Below are 18,218 nucleotides of genomic sequence, written 5' to 3' on the forward strand. Positions count from 1 at the left end.
GGCGTAACGATGGACGGCACCAGTGAGGGATAGAAAGCTTCGCTTTAAACATTTACCATCTCTTCCTAAATAAAGTTTAGAGAAGCACGGAGGCTAAAGGTGCGTCCAGTCGATCGTTAAACCTTTCAAGACCCAAATACCAAACGAAGAACGAACCCATGCGACGATTTTCCGCGCACTGAGTCAACGTATCCACAAATGATCGACATGTATGCCCATACGTGGTTTATAAGATAAAGGTATACTATTGTACCGCTTCTTCCTGATCCATGCGTGTATTGTCCAGTCTAGAAGTCTTCCTTTTGCACAATTTTGAAGTGACCGTTTTGACAGAATGGAAGTTCGTCCTAAGATCTTATCAGAGCTTTTTGGTCGACCAGCATTAGTTTTTTGAAAGCACGCAATCGGCCTGACTATGGAAGCGTTCGTTAAAAAAAAAGAAAAACAAGCGCAGGTTAATGAGGGAGTTGAAGGTTCAAGAGCTTGGCGTTCTTTGAAATTCCTTGACAATTCATGTCTGTCGTTACGTCGCTCAACGCGTCTAGATGGCTCTGTGAAACGACTAGAACGCATTTCGAATGCACTTTTACGCCCGTGTCCACCTACTTTTTCGACAGACATGTCAAGGTTGCGGCATGCTGTTATAAGAACAGCGTAGCATGTCAATTGCACCCATATTGTCAAAGTCAAAAATTACTTTAAACTAACTGAAAATGCAGAGCGCGTCGCTAGAACTCCAAAAAATGCTAGCACACATAATGCTAATGATAAGTTGGACATGTTTGGTTATAATATCGTTAATGTTGTCGGCATAGCTAAACGCTTGGGGAGACGAAGGAAAACTTTCGGATGGAAAATAGCGTGGCGTTTCCTTAAGTACAGTTCTTTTTGGAATGAAGAAAAAACCCTTTCGGTTCCTTCTTAAGCCTTTATATTGATGTATACCCGTCGAAATAAGGAATAGCTGGTGATTATAGGCACTAGCACTGCAATAAAACAAGTTACGTCTACTTTTTGTTAGAAACAAAAAAAAAACGGGGGACACAGATCAGGTCAAAAATAATGTTTTTGACGTTTCGTTGCCCCTACGGGCACCTTGTTGTAGCTTGTATAGCAGCAACGGTGATGAACTTGAAACTACCGTTTAAACATGGCACAGGTTGTTGACGTGGCCTCGTGAAACGTGGTGCGTTTCGCAGTGTAATATACAAAATATGTATGGCCTATGTGGCTTTATGTTTCGTTTCTCATTTTAGGGGCGCCCCAGCCAACAGCCCCTTAGGGGCTGGGGCTGTTGGCGTCTGCTGCCATCGTCGTCGTAATAGTCGTTCGCCTCATGTAGCCACGGCACTAAAACACCGGGAAACTCGTTTACGCCTTGCTCTAGAACGTAACGCGCACTAAATAAACACTGGGACACTCGTTTACGCCTCGCCCTAGACAGGTATACGTGCTTCAAAGACAAGAGACTTTTACAGAAAAGCTGTACGCTTGTACAACCCAACTGTTTCATCTCCGTTGGAAAAAACGCCAAAGCGCCAAGAATACACTTACACACTGCGTGCTTCGCCCCTCCCCAGGTTTCAATTTTTGGATACGGCCCGGGATTTTTTTTAGTGCTCTTCTTCTCTCAGCTGATCTCAAATTCGCTTGCCATTTTGTGCACTATCTGCTTCAAGTTTTGATGTAAGTTACAGCCTCAAATTCTTCCGTATGACAGCCCTGTTATATGGCCCGTGGTGTAGACTGTTCTTGTATTCACAGGAGGGGTTGGCGCATGCGCGGTGAGAGCGTTTTGTCCCACTTATTCAGCAAGCTTTAACAAATTGCACGGTGGTTAGCGCGAAGAGACAACGCATACTATAGAACGGACTCGGTACGGGAGTGATCTCCTACCATGTGCCTGTCCTCTCGCATTCGTCATGAATATCCGTCATTAAGACCTAAATATAGACCTGAAACGGTTCACGGGCAAATATTAACTCTACGTCCCTTAAAGTGGCCCGTATTGTTGACGGCCATCACAACGTAATGGAGCGCGTGGAATAAAATGGATACACTGAAATCGTCAACCTTCGGGAACACGAACGTTTTTTTGGAAAGATACAACATATGATGGAGTACCGGTCGGCACGCGATAGTTCTCCGGACAGCACGGCAAAAGCAAAAAAAAAATCTTTCGATTAACTTTTTGCGTGACAGGGTAAGCGCTACTAAAATAAGCTCATTTTTAGACACTGGAAATGTCCGGGACCTAAAATACATGACACTAGCTAAGGAACTTTTTCAACCTTCGGAAACCACTCGTTATTCTAACAGCACTTCCCTGTTACGAGGAAAAGCAGTTTCCTCACATGTCGCGGTAAGAAAGCGTCTGTACTGCCTGCCAGCCTGTCTCGCCATTTGCTTACATAGCTGGAAAATTGGATGTTGTCTCGATCCAAACGAACGGCAGAAACGTTCGCGAATGCGTGTAGTGAGGATTGAAAAGTAAAATAACTGCGGCATCGTGTTGATAGCGTTCGTTGGACCGACCTCCAGCACAATGCCTTAGGACGAGTATCGAATCGTTGTCCAGAAAGCAGACCTTCCGCTTTAATAAGTACGAGTTGGTCGGCTTAACGTGGATGCGGACAAAAACACCTACCTTCTTTAAGAAGCCTTCATACCCTCTATTATTTTTTAACTTAACGGTTAAAGAATGGAAATTTAGGAATACCAGGGGCCCTAGCACATGGTAAAAAATAGGAAACCCTCCTCCCGTTTGACGAAAAACGCTGCATTTTATTTTCACATCACACCAACAAGTGCCCGTACACCTTTGCTCTTCAACCATCTCCTGTTCGATACCTCCAAGGAGAAGTAAACACTGATAACACCACGTGACGAGGCAACCATGCGACACACTTTGTAAGAATTTTCTGGGGCAATCCTAATTGCCTTCTCGACAACAAAGAATTCAAAGAATAAGCTTTACGTTTAAATGTGAGAAAAATATTTTAGGACAGTAAGAAAGAAAGGTGTGTTATCTAGCCTTCTGGCATAAAACGTTTCAGCCTCGGTCGGGACGTAAGCTTGTACATTGAATTTTTTTGCGGACTGCGCGTCCTCGGCTTGGCCTAGAAAATTTTGACAGAGACTGTATCATTATCGTGCAGCATCGCTGTAGACGTACACGGGCTATGCTTGTCAATGCCGGATCGAAAGGACGAGAGGGGAAGGGGGGGGGGGGGGGGGGGTGCTCGCACTCGCCAAGCACGTTCAAGCCGATAACTAGCACTGTCAAGCCGACAATGTTATGCTTCAAGGAGTCTGCAACACCGCCCTCCCCCCTTTCGCACCCTCAGTCCGGATGTGGACTGATGTGGTCTTTCCCAATCAGCTCTGCCGTATCGTCAGTTGTTTTTTTCCTTTTTTTTTTTGCCGGCCTTTCTGGGCAGGTATGCATTCCGCGTGGGTTTAATGCGCTGTTGAAGGGTCCTTTTTTTTAAAAAATCAAAGCCCGTTTCTTGAGAGAAAACTGGTTAAAATTGAAAGCCTTCTCCACGCAAACTGAGTCGAGTCAAAGTCTGAAATCCAAACTGACAATGTCCAAAATTAAAGCCCACTTCAACTTTTAAAACTGCTTATTTGACCACAAAGAATTGTGTATACATATTTACGTAGGTGTGTCTGCGCGAATGTGTGAATATAGGTGTGATTATATGTATGTATGCATGTGTGTCTATAAATATACATATGATTCCGCGTACATGTCGATGTATGTATACGTTTTTTGTGTAGTTTAGTTATGCTGTCCTACAGCTATAGTTTTACGAACACTGCTTTCTTTTTATTATTTAAAATCGTATATGCACATTTCGTTGTACTCCACTGTTTCTTTTGCGTGAATCCCAACTAGCCTATGGGCTAGGGATTGAGATTTCTTGCATTATTCCTCATTTATGTCTCAATGCTCTAAATAAACCAATCTTCCACACTTGGCCAAAATCAAAATCCAGCGCCCGCGCACGATCCCAAAGGAAACGCCGAGCGAGGGAATATTAGCAGACACTTTTTGATTTAAAACCTGGAAGGGAAGTTGACTTGAAGGGATTTAAACGCAACTTTGTCGACGTTTGCCTCGTATGGATGAAGAAACAAAATAATGGCTAGAAAGGCCTGCATCAGCAGCAAAAGTTAAAGACTCAATAGATAACTTAAACCCGCACAAGTCGCCCGCACCCGATGCGCTCAGCGCGGCCTTTTACAAAATATTTAAATACGAGTTATCCTTGGCTATTTCCAGAATGTACAACGAAGCCCATAACATCAAAGCTCTGCTTCCGTCATACGCTGCTTCACATACAGATCTAATCCCCAAAACAGATGAAATAGAACAACTAAAGAAACTGAAGTCCTACCTGCCAATTTCTTTAACCAATGTAGGTTACAAAATATTTATGAAGGTTCTTGCAAGCAGGCTTCAAACAGTTATTGATCCAATAGTCGGCCCGCTTCAAACATGCGGAATCAGATGCCGCAGAATATTGACAAGCATCACACAGCCAGGTGTATGCTGGAGTGCACTGACGCAGTGCAAACCGGAGTCACGGTTGATTGATTGATTGATTGATTGATTGATTGATTGATTGATTGATTGATTGATTGATTGATTGATTGATTGATTGATTGATTGATTGATTGATTGATTGATTGATGTCCCACCAGATTCCGTTTTCGGTACTGGAATATGTAAACGTAGGTAATGTTATTAAAGAGGGCGTGTCGTTTTCACACAGGAATTGCACTACTCGTCTGATCGTGAATGAGCAGTTGAAAGCCCCCATCGATGTGCGTCGTTAAGCACGGCAGGGCTGCCCCCTCAGCCCTCTATTGTTTTGTGTATATATATATTGAAGCTTTATGCCAGAATACAATCCGGAGTGACGCCGTGGAGGGAATTAAACTAAATGGGGCCCATGTTAAATTGCTTGCTTAATGAGACGATGTGGCTGTTTTTCGCTCTAACAAGGAAAGCATCGCGTTGGCAGTTGACTGTTGTTACCGCAAGTATGGTAAATTGGACGAAATGCTAAGGATTCTCGTACGAAGAATGGTCAACTCCGGTGACTTTCGCCAACGTGAGACGGGTCACCACTCCTCTGAAATGTGTATTTGGGTGCCTCACTCGAGTACTACCGGGACAGTGAACCGGAGGCAAGTGCAAACTCTGAAAGCGAGTGTTGGAGAAAAAATGGAAAGGGGAAAATATGTCGGTTTTTCCGAGGGCCATAACATGTAATTTAGTTTTAGTTATAAAACTTTGCTGCATAATGGAAACACTACATTGTTCTAAACTCAACGTACAGAAACCTCACAGAATATCCGCTGTATTTGTCTGGCCATCGAAATGGGCAAGGTGCAGTCCAACAAATCTGTTTAGTCGAATTCATGATGGTGGTCTCGGGATTGGTCATTTGTACGTGAGACAGCTCGTAAACCGATTTGTGTTTTTCCGTGATCGACGCGAACCATTTCTGCGTACGGTGCTTCAGGCACGGCTAGCGCGGGCGTTGCCCGAACTGGTGGTTATCGTCTAATAACATGTCAGGTACCATTTACGGATACCTTAAGGAGATTTCTATGTCCACCAAGTTTTTAACTACGTGATTTTACATTGAATATGTTTTTAACTGCGTGATTTTACATTGAATATTTGACGACTGTAGCGAGAAAAAAATCATATAAGGATCTCCGCAGTGTTGTTTTTCCAGTACCCTTGCGTAGATCTTTATATTCGTCTGGCCCAGGCCAAAATGTGTTCAAACGAGTGAATCGGGGGACTTCATTCAGGGTTTTCATTCACGGACTTCACTCAAACGAGTGAAGTCCTTGAATGAAGTTATCCTTTTTTGTGTTACACACAAGAACACCGTCTGTTAGTGCATGGGTGCATGAAAGGGTGCTGTCTGGGCCGTGGGGATTAGAGTGCTCTATTGTAAGCAGCCTGAGACGATCGAGGACGTAGTTCTTCCCTCTTGGGTGGCGTTTTTCCTTTGAGACGTCCTCCTGAGAACAATTAATAAAGCGCTTCCACTACACCGATATGGCATAAAGTTTTTACCTGTAGAAAATGAGTGAAACGTACCCTTTGGTGTGGCGATGTTGATTGACCTTCATAGTATTTGAAGTTCGCGCATGGCCTGGCTCCACAATGATACGGATGCGAGGCTGATGCAATAGTGCTTTTGAGAGAGCGTATCCAAGTTCGATAAAGTGCGGAAAGAAACAGACCCTGTTCCTGAGTGGCTCCAAGGGTTGAACTCATGGCCACACCTAAAGAATTTTAACGACAAAGCCAGCCCAATAATGGGCTAGTGGCAGATGAAGATACTTCATCTGTAAATATTGTTTAGTCGTGTGATATTGAGTCCAATGTCACTAACATGTAATAAAAACAAAAAAAATGCGATGATGACGCAATAGGATAGACTTCGGCTGCTTTGTAAAGCCAGGAACTAAGGTTCGATTCCGACCCCAGGAAGTCTTTCTTATGTTTTGTTAGCTTTCCTGCAGTGCGTTCATTATCATCATCATGTGCCTTGTGTGGAAATCCGTTGTGTAAAGGTGGCTTTCCTACATTGCGTTTTGGTGCAACTACGTCGCCATCAGTGAGGCACAGACAGCTTCGCTTTAATACGGTAGCATCAAAACTCGTGCCAATCTTTGGTGGCTTCTCCTTTCGGGCCTTCTAGTCATTCTTTTCGCGCTTAGGTCAATGTATTCTGAAATCTGTGAGTGTGAAATCTGGTGCGTGTGGGCTAAGCAGCGCGTGTTTTGCATGGGGCACTTATTACACCCCTTGACTGCACGAAACTGTTGTTGGAGATTTGAGAGTCATTCTTTTCGCGCTTAGGTACAGCCGCACAACACAAGACGACCTTGTGAGCTTTGATATTCTTTATTCGCCAGTGACGACGACTGATGTGATATATTAGGTGAAGAACTGCGCGCTATTTGGTGCCGTTTTTGGTCGTGGACTCGACTGCTTTTGTCGATGAGCAAGCACAACTGGATCGACATCTCCCGCTCTACCTTCTCTGACTTGCCATCTGAGCTAGGCATCGTCAAAAGTGACCGCGCGCATTTCTAGTCCACCGAAGGTTACTGCTGACTCTGTTTAACCCTGGAGAAATGAGGTTCGACCAGTTTCTTAAAGGAGGTGTGCTTTCTCTTGAGGCCCGCTTGCAGCGCTTGCTTCTGCTCATGCATACCTGTTCCGACGTCAACAGTGTTGTGTTCAACTTCCTGACTGCTTTAAACGTCATGACTGTGAGGTTGAAAATCCGTTCAAGGTGGCGGGATAGTGGTGTCTTGCCAGTGTTCTTTAAAGAGCGTTGGGGACACGATTGCTTTTTACGTACCCATCTCTTAACAGCTTTAACATTACTAACGCTGATTACGCTACAACCAATACAACGTGGCGCTTTTGCCACCCTGTTCTCGAATAATACACTAATTTTACGATTCTAACCACCATGAACACCGAGGAATTCGCAGGGTATCGTTTTATGCGATTCCGTGGAAGGAGTCAAAATTTCTAACCCTGTGAAAAATCACTGAAAATGTAAAATAGAAGCAGAAAAAAAGCCTGTCACATGTGCAACATAAACACGTGGCCCGCACATTTCAAACCCGTGTGTTCGATATTTCGGCGCACGTTAAATATCCGCAGGTGGTCAAAATCAATCAATCAATCAATCAATCAATCAATCAATCAATCAATCAATCAATCAATCAATCAATCAATCAATCAATCAATCAATCAATCAATCAATCAATCAATCAATCAATCAATCAGATTCGAAATCAAAGATTGCAAGCATTCGCTTTTTTACGCTACTATAGGAAAGCAGTAGTTTAACGCGACGGGACTCCATCTCGGCTACGATGCGCGCCGTAGTGGAAAGCTTTCTGGGTGATTCATATCGTAGAACAGCGTAACCTCACTAAATTAGTTGCCGCTCGCGCGTACCCGTTACCTCACATCCGTGCCTCGAATTTCTCGCAACGCAGCGAGCGGACGTGCATGTGGGAACGTTTTTGTGTAAGGCAGTTGCTTCTCAGCTTTTGATCTTCACCGCACGGCACGTACACGGCTCCGTTTGGCGGAAATTCCGAAGGCGTTATCTGGAACGCTGTGCGCTGTACGTGAGCTCTTAACGCGTGGAGTTTCGATGCAGTGCCGTAGTGTCTCAGTTGACACCCGCTACGTACACGCTACGTGGGTGTGCTGGATGAACGAACGACTTCATATGGTTTCGCCCTTCAAGGTCCTTTTTGTCTCTCGAGCGTGGCGGCAACGTGTGCGTATTCATATTGCATGAAGGGCGTTGATTCCTCGCCTCCATGCAATCTGACGGATACGCGCGCAGTGCTAACACCTCCAAGATGAGAAAGCTTAAGGGCTGCTTATCTAACTCGAACTCTTATCTCTCACGTGATTGGAAGCTCTGCTCTGATTTTAATGGCGCTTGCTTTGATGCAAACCTTATAAAGCACTTGTTGGTCGTTGTAATAGTACAAAGTCTGTACATCAAATCAGAAGTAAGGTTGTACAATGAAGGCTTTCTTTCTGTCTATAGGGTGTTGACAACGCGAGTAGTGTTGAGAAAGTGTTCATCTCATTCTGAGAAACACGTAGGCGCTTGTGCGATGCGCTCCGAATTTATACTGCAAATCTGCAAGCCTTTTTTGGCGTTAGCTGGCGAAGCAGGGGGCAACACACTGAGTGTTGCGTGAGTTCGAACGTAACTGCGCTTGCGCGTAGACGCTTGTACCGAAAGCTGCTTTACAAAGTGTGAACAGATGTTACTCAAGGGTGGTTGGGTAATATGACACAATGTTGGTGTCAACGCCTCGCGTGTACGCATTCTGGACTACTAAGCGAACACCTTGCTGGCGCGGGAGCGACGTTTCCCGAGATGCTGTCAAAGTTTCGGAGCACTCTAACACGCCTTCGGCTGGAGTGTGAAATCTGGTGCGTGTGGGCTAAGCAGCGCGTGTTTTGCATGGGGCACTTATTACACCCCTTGACTGCACGAAACTGTTGTTGGAGATTTGAGAGTACTTACCGCGGCTGAAAGTTTTTTAGAGTGATATCGCCAGAGTGCCTGGGTACCGTGATACTGAAACTTCATTTCAAGTGTGTCGCGAGGCCCCATGTCGGAAGCCGGCAAAGTACAGATTAAGAAGTCCAGGAGGTACGATTGCTAGTTATAGGGTGCCCCAACGCCGCTACTGGTGGGTCAATAGTGCTGACGTCAGTAAGAGCGCGTCGTGAACAAAACAACTGCTTCTGACATTTACTTTATTTTCTATAAATGACTATGCCAGCTTCTGACACCGTCTAGAATTTTCCTCATTCATTTTCAGGCCTGAAATATTCATCCTACTGTTTCTTTCTATTTGTAATATAAGAGACATGTCAGTCCTCTGTCTTTAATACCCCGGCTACACTAGGGTCGGAATGCCATTTGAACCAAATGTAATTTGACTCAAATGGGGTGCTTCGAATGCCATTCAGAATCCGCCGTGCTACACTACAATTTCGATGGCATTTGAAAGCTTTCACGATTCCTCACCGTGCTGTAGGGGCACCGTTTTCGCCCCATTTCGTTTTCGTACAATAATACAACAATCAAATTTAGGAGCAGTCTAAGGCAGTAAAATAATATCAAATTAGAAGAGACACCAGTTTTGACTCTAATGTGGCGGCTGTCTCGCGTAGTTTTATTTATAATTTTTTTTTTGCGACTGACCCACTGGTTTTGAGAGTATGAAAATTAAATATGTTGATTTCATATTTTAAGAAAATGAACAGTGAACAAAGTTCTGCAAACAAAAATATTTTGTTTGTTTTACGTACGGAAGTATTATATTTTTTTATTGCCGATCACAGACTCTGTGTGCGAGAGTGCTAAAAATGGCATTTGAAATCCCAAATGTCTCTCTCGGTGCTCATTTGGCTCGAATGTCATTTGAGCCGAATGGCATTTCAAAACCTAGTGTAGCAGCACAACTTGGCATTTGAGTCCAATGACATTTGGTTCAAATGACATTCGGACGCTATTGTAGCAGGGGTTTTAATTGTACCTACGACACAAAGAAAAAAAAACTGGTACATGTTTCAGAGCTTCCCCACAATGGCATCGCTTTTTCTCCGTTTTTTATGCCATGAAACAAGGAGTATGAGCCTTACAGGCCGCAGTTCCGCCAGAAAAATTCACGCTTACATTTTAAAAAGACTAACCAACGCCTTCCCTAAAAAGAACAGGGGTACGCCCGAAGCTTGTCGCACGGCACTATAAACTAATCCAAAGCTCAAAATCCTCAACCAAACACAAATAAATCCCACGTCAACCCAAAACAAACCCCACTTGGCGCACTGGGTGAGCTTGACTCGATCTTAAAAGAAAGCCATACCACACACACACACCAGATAAAGGATCATCCCTCGTCACATGAAGAATCACCTCATCACCTCATCACCTTATCACACACAGATTCACTTCCGCTGGCGTGCCTGCTGCCACGCTATACTTACCGGCAACTTTCAAATTAGCCGCTCATCTCCCGGCATGCAGTGCGGCCTAGCAACGGCGGCGTTCGTGGCAACGCTGCAGCGCAAGGATCACCTCCAACGCTTGACATGTGAACACCGAGTCCGAATGGCGGAATCAGATAGACGTCGGCTTCATAACATGAGGGACCCAGGTTCGATTGCGACCACGGGAAGCGTTTTTTAAAGCTAAACCTTCCTTAGTTGGATTTATGGCGTCGTGTCAGAAAACTAATGCACTTCCCCATAGACCGGTTGGTCGGCCTAAAAGCTCGGATAAGATCTCTGGTCATACAGCGCATGCGTGAAACAACCGGGCTTGCATTGTATCAAAACGGTTACACGAAAATCGCGAAAAAGGAACGGCTCTAGAAAAGACAATACACGCATACACCATGAAGAAGAAGTACAACAGTATACCTTTATACAACAACAACAGTATACAACAGTATACAACAGTATACAACAGTATACAACAGTATACCTTTATCTCATAAACGACGTATCGGTACACAATATTCTGATTCAGGGTTTACGTTGATTTTCTTTTCAATTGTATTTTTATGTCCGGGCTCTGCTGGCAGCATTCCCTTGTTTCTCTTTTTCAACGTTTCGTGTTTGTCTTCTTCCTGCTGTACCCCTAATGACTACTATTTGCCACTCATCATCGTAGTCACCCCCCATCTTGCGTAGCAAGCCTTGTCCCTATCAGGGCTGACCTCACCGGTTCACATTAAAGAGCATTCTCTCTCACACACACACACACATTTAGATCGTTCGTACATGCGCTTACTTAGTGCGGGAAAAATCGTGGCATGGGCTCGTTCTTCGTTTCCGATTTGGGTCTTTGGAGGTTTGAAGATCGATTCGACGTAGTTTCAGCGAAGTTCGGACGCACTTTTAGCAAAATATTTGACGCAGTTCTGACGCAGTTTTGACACAGTTTTGATATGACAGAGCTTTCGCGCTTCTCTCACTTTCTTTGGGAAAGAATTTAAATTTTTTTCTTGGGGCGCTTGTTGTTTCTTGTTTTGATTTTTGTGGAACACCATTACGACCTTCCACGACACAAGTGAGTCAAACGCTCACTATTCATTACAATTCGAAGCGGGAGCACGTGAGCCAATCGTGTTGGAAACGAAAGTTGCTTTTTACCAGTCCCAAAGTAGCTCCATAGGCGCGATGCGGGGCACTACAGACAGCCCAACTGTTTTCCAGCAGTTGCACAACTCAATCTATAAAACGGGTGTTCAGTTTCTCAAAGGCTCTCTCGCTTTCAAATTAACATTCCTCTACACAGGCCGCTCTACACAGGGGCGTAATTCCGGGTTTTGTCCGTCTGTACAGCCCCCGCTTTGAGTTCCACAAGAAAATTCATTGTCCGGGACGTCCTGGCTGCGTTGGTCATTGTGCTACAGCTGCCAAAAACGGACACTCTTGAAAAGGACAAAACTCGAAATTCCTCCGCAGCACAAACACAAATGAACACGCGTCCAAAGGGCGCACACCGGAACCAACGGTGGATCCAGAGGGACGGAGGGGGCGGTAGCCTTCCTAAGCGCTTTAGATAGTTAATATTATCTAGCGTGCGATGCGTGACATCCTGCTTCCTCCTTGGCTACTCCAAGGTTCCTCAAAGCGTTATTCCATATCAGCTTTGGTCGGTTACCGCGGCATAGCGTTCAAACGGCCTGATGTCAAAATAACGCAACTTCGAAAACAGCCCGCCCTTACGGAATGCATTAAGCGGCAGTCGTTCTTGTTTTAACGCGTGCACAGAGCTCTTTGCATGTTGTTCTAATTCAAGATGAGTTTTCACGCGCAAAAGCAACGTGCGGACCCTGAGCCGCACGTTATGAGGGGCGGCGTATTAAATTGTGCCACGTAGATATATTTAACGTGCCCGAAATGTCGCCACAAAGGCATTGTATAGCGAGGCTGGATAAGCCTAGAATGCCGTGAAATTTTTGTGTCCGTGGGCAAAAACTCTCAACCGAATGCACGGGCATAGAGCCCATGTGCACACCCTGCATCGTGGTTCTAGGCAGTTTTCTTTTAAATGCGAATGCATTTCTTAGTCGGGGGTTGTCGTGCGTTGGCCGGCGTGCGCCTAGCAACAGCTATGGCGCGCCTAGCAACCGGAGTACCTGGTAGCTCGGGCGGGAGTAGCGGAGGGCAAGGGGAGAGGAGGAGCGCGCTCGGCGTGTGAGGGCGCTCGCATCGCGGAGCTCGGGCGGAGTAGCGGAGAGTGAGTGGAGAGGAGGAACGCGTTCGGGCGTGTGAGGGCGCTCGAATCGCGGAGCTCGGCGGAGAGAGCTCGCGCGCGGGGCGGGCGTGTTGCGCGGGTCTCTCTCTTCTCTCGTTGTACCTGACGGCCACAATCACCGCCTTGTGGTCGCTGAAGTGCACGGTCAAAGGGTCTTTGAGAAGCATACGCGCGGCACGCGAAACTGTGCCGCGCGTATGCTTCTCAAAGACCCTTTGACCATGCACTTCAGCGACCACAAGGCGGTGATTGTGGCCGTCAGGTACAACGATAACACAAACAGAAGCTGATGAATGAATAAATGGTTACGTTCACACTCTCGTCTCTCTTCATTAAGTACGCCATTAATAATAATTACTCGCAGCGCCCTCATCGGTGCACCCAATGCGTTCGCATTTCCGCACGATCCCCTTCGGGGAGGTGGGGGGATTTTTTTTTGTAAGCTCCTACACGGTACAACGATAACTCTTGTTGCGATGGGAGACAAAAACGTAGGAGGTGCCGCAAATGTTAAGTCTTTCCATTTAGCCTTCACCAAACGTTGCGTAGTTCTCTGAGAATTCAAATCAGAGTCAGTCATGGCGATCGCGAATAAGCCACTACTCCTTTAAACCGGATGCAGCATATTGGGGGGATGAGGGGAATTCCCCGCCGGAATACATTGCTGATTTAATGAGGCAACAATAGAAGCAAGACAACCATAGCCATGCAACATGAGGCAGTGCACCAACTGCGCTATCTCCAAAAAGTATGAAAAAAAAATACTCACGTAAGTATCCACGTGCAAACCTCGTAAACAACAAACCTCCTAAACGTGCTACCAACAGAAAATGTTCCAGGACTTTCACACACTCCACTGCGCTTACTGCGTCGTGTGTCACACCCAAGCGCGCAAGTTCGATACTTGGCGTACACGTGCGCGAAAGCATTTGTTTTCTTTTTTTGTTTTGTTTTTTTGTTTGTTTTGCGCGGTGTCGCCATATGGCACTACGGACATGTACATGTTATATCCGCAAGCGTACACTCAGCGAACAGGCAGCACCTTGTGTAGGCGAGACTTTTTAAATGGCTACACACACGAACTAGATCGCAGCTGGTAGCGTGTGGTGCTCCTGAAGTTTGGGTCGAAAAGTGGGCAAGCGACCACTCAGGCACAAACTTGGCAGGTTCGCGTACACTCACTTTCTCTTAAAGCTATCAGTATAAAAAACAAAGCGCGGCCATCGTACACTGAAAATTAAAGCAGTCAGAATGCGGCTCTGTACAGAATTGTGACATTGATTCCACGATGATGCGAACCGAAATTTGTAGGCAATCCCGCAGACATAAAATCAAGACCTGCGGGCAGTGGGGTACGCAGGATTTTGCTTCGAGGGGGAGGGGGGTCATAAAAAATGAGAAAATAATAACAAAATATTATCAGATAGTATTAATGAAAAACAAACAAAATCAATAAATAGTGACAAAAAACACCGCGTTAGCAGATGTCGACGAAAGACGGTAGTCGGCTGGTGCCCCTGGCAAAGAAATGCCTCCCTTCTCTTTCCCGCTCACCTCTCATGCTGTTCCTCTTCCGTCTCGTTCGTCCCAATGTATCACAGTAGAGGTTTGCTCAGGTCAATTTAAATTTACCGCGTTCCGCTGATCAAAGTGGGGTGGCTCGATGCCAGCGCTGCCGTACGGCGGATAAGCGCGTGAATCGAGGCGCCCTACTACAACGTTTGTAGAACCACGTTGCCCCACTCCACGAGCGTTTCAAGTCGAACGTAAAACCTACTTAGTGGAGTATTTCGTTGCTGTTGCCATTTTATTTTTTAACCGCCGCCAGGTAGAGCAGGCAACATCAAGCGACGGTTTCCTGCAGTTGATATATTATTTCATTTTCTATCGCGAAAACCTAATATCCGTGGATTTTTAACAAAGAAACACTGCAAATATCGCTCATGTATTGATTTTCTGCCTTATATTTGCGTAACGTCTTGTTCTTGTTCAACAATGTTGATAAGTATGAACATTAACACCGGACTTAGACGTTCAGACAGACCGACAGACAAGCAGACAGACCAAAACATTTCTGCGTTTAAGTAGCCCAAAAAAGATTATCGTCTTTAAAATAAAAAACAAACCCAAAAACACGAAATGGTTTGTGGTTGATCCAGACTTGAAGATCACCCCCCGTCCCCAAAAAATTTCGGTGAAGCTGCAGCGGCCCCCTCGGCCGCCCCCTGCGAACGCCAGTGCTTGCAAGCTTTCACATCAGATCAAACGCATTTGCAGAGAATTATGCCTACGTACCCCAGGTACCCCAGAAAAAAGGTCGCTAAAGGATTTCTGGTTTTTTGTAATTACAGTGATGTCTAATGTTTGTGTACATACTACATACCGTATTTTCACGCGTATAACCAGCACCTTAAAAGTGCAAAAATTACAGGGGCGAAGTAGAGGTTCGGATTATATGTGATGTATTTCCTTTGGTGCAACCTTACCGCAATGCGTGTTTGACCGTGATGCCCCTACAGTAATAATAACGACTCATCCACTGTTAAACCATTGACAATGCTTATTTTGCACCCACTGCTCAACAATATACCAACCTGAAAAAATGTATGCGTCGAGTCATCTAGTTACGTATTGAGATAGGTAAGTTATTTTGAATGAACAAATGTGTGATGTTGCTGGAGTAGTAGCTTTGGTCGATCCTTTTATGTATGAAATATGCGGGCAGTACGCGGGGATAAATTTTTTTTAGTCGTCGACGGAAAAAGGAAGTGCGGGTTTTACGAAGGGGTGGGTTATACCCGCGAAAATACGGCAATACCAAGTCATCCTCTAAGTCCCCACTCACCGCACCCGACATAGAATATAACTTTATTCTCCACATAAACAAATCACAGCATATTTATGCAGCATTTCAGAAGCATAACCTGAATTATAACGACGCTGTTACTTTGAGCAGCCTCTCCGGATCTCCAGCGGTTTAAGAATCAATTCGACAGTATGAACCACGCGCTTATCCTAAAAACATCCACGCAATCCGGTTTTCACACACGCCGTCTAACTTCTTCCGTGAACTTTTTCTGACTTACAGTTAGAAAACCAGTTTTCCCTAAAACTGGATGCAGTGAATTAACTAAGGGATCACGAAATTTTGTTCTTTGTCCTGCTTCGTTCATTTAAAATTGCCTGTGAAGTTTTCGAGATAGGAGCAATCAAGTGTTTTAAGACGAAAGCTTTATATTTCTGGTTCATAAAACGCGTTATGAGGTACAGAAAACTGGAGCGAGCAATTAAAAAAAGAAAACAGCAGCGCCAAATGAGGCTAGGTCGCTGGCGCTCGTGCAATACGAGCGGCCTATGCAGATACCGACTGAAGCGAACAGGCGGTTCCTGGCGATGGCTAGCGAGCGGACGGAGCTTCGCAGGGTGCTATCCAGGTCGCGTGGTGACGGGCGCGGCCGCAAAGTTCAACAGAATGTCCAACAGCAGATCAACAGAAGGTCCAACTAAGCTCCGGCCTTGACATTTTTAGAAAATCCTAAGCACACACCCTAATTTTTGCGAGAGTTCGAATATTACCGAGAATAATACGAATAAAATGAACGAATTAATTAATTTATTGTAAGCAAGGAAAGGAAAGACCACCAGCAGGCGTAGTTTGTCTCACCTAAGGGTGGACACCGGAACGCCTGCTGGTGCGGGGGTGTGGGGAATGGGGAAAACAGTTGTACAGGGAAGGGAGGATAGAGAGAAGGAGAGGTTACATATATACAAATATACAGGTCTAACAGGACATATATGTACAATATATACAAGGTAAACACTAAAAAACGAAGACAAAAAAACACACACAAGAAAAAAAAACGAAACACCCACACACACACCGTTTAGTTTATGTGGGGAGAAAGCGGAGAGCCGGGAGAAGTCCTGAGGCATCCAGGTTGGACCCCAGGGCCTCATGGACTCCGTCCCCCTCTCTGGCACTGCCTGGCGGCCACAGAAATTCTTCGAGGGGCCGAGCCCCTCCCCCGAAGGCGGCCAACAGTTCGGTGCTCCCTGCCACAAACTGGGGGCACTCCAGGACCAGATGTGGCAGGGTCTGGACAGCCGCCCGGCAGTGCTGGCACGACGGGTCATCGATGAGTGCTAGGCGGTGTTTTCGCTCGGCTGTCCACACGCACCCCACGCGTAGGCGCAGGACAGCCGAGCGTTGATGTCTGGGCATCCGTGTGGCCCGGACGGGTGGTGGGCCTCTCCAGCGGCCAACCTCGGGTCCGGGTGCTGGGCCAGTACATGTCGCTGTATCAGCAGGCGGGCGTCATCCGCAGCTGCGTGGGCTGCCGTGGGCGAAGGGGGCAGCTCGTGGGCGTCGGCGGCCAGTTCGTCTGCCCTCTCATTGCCCTCCAGCCCAATGTGGCCTGGCACCCACTGCAGCCGCAGGCGAGTCCCCCGCTGGGCCAGCCGTGCCACCTTGTCCCGCACGGCCCGCACCAGGAGGGAGCGCGGGTCGCCCTCCTGGATCCGGAGTAGGGCCACTCGAGAATCACACAGCACGGCGCAGCGCTCGGGGGGCGGCTCCAGCTCCAGCAGAAGGTCCAGGCCAAGGCTTACGCCCACCATTTCGGCCGTGGCGGATGATGCGGCGTAGTGCAGCCGGCCTGCCTGGTGGCCTCCCCCAGCACTGTCGCCACCGTGGCCGAACCCTGCTGCTGCCGCACGGAACCATCCGTGTATACCAGGGTGTGGTCCTCCTGGTCGTCCCACACGACGCCCCGAGCCAGCTGCAGCTGCCCGCAGTGCGACGTCCGCCGCTTGCTACGCAGGCCCGGGATGTCCGTGTGCACTTCGGCCTCCAGTGCAGGGGGGCGGCTGGAGGGAGGGCCTGCTTCCACGGGGGCCACCACCTCCTCGTACAGGGCCAACATGCGCCCCATGCACGAGTGACGGTGTGTGCGCAGCCGCTGCAGCAGGGGGCTGCCTCCCTCAGCCCGCCGCAGCCGGTCAATTAGGCCCAGGGAGCGCTGGTCCGCCGTCATTTGGAGCGTCCATGCCCCCGCCTCAGCCAGCGCCTTCGCACACTGGGAGTCTCGAGGTAGGCCAAGGCAGGTGCGGACGCCCCTGCGGTGGTCGCCCTCCAGCTGCTGCCAGCTGGGCTTCCGCAGGGTGACCAATGGTAGCCCGTACATGAGCATACCCACAGCCGCAGCATTGTAGAGTCGCAGGGCCGTTCGCTGCGAGCAGCCGCGGTCCCGGGCAGCCATCTTTCGTACGGCCGTGGGGGCCATCTCTGCCCTGGCTCGGAGCTCCCTGGTGGCCTGCCGGAAGTTGACGCAGTGGTCCAGTGTGAGCCCC

This window comes from Haemaphysalis longicornis, unplaced genomic scaffold, assembly GCF_048455015.1.
Source record: "Haemaphysalis longicornis isolate Haplotype H1 unplaced genomic scaffold, Haemaphysalis longicornis Haplotype H1 scaffold_10, whole genome shotgun sequence".
NCBI lineage: Eukaryota > Metazoa > Arthropoda > Arachnida > Ixodida > Ixodidae > Haemaphysalis > Haemaphysalis longicornis.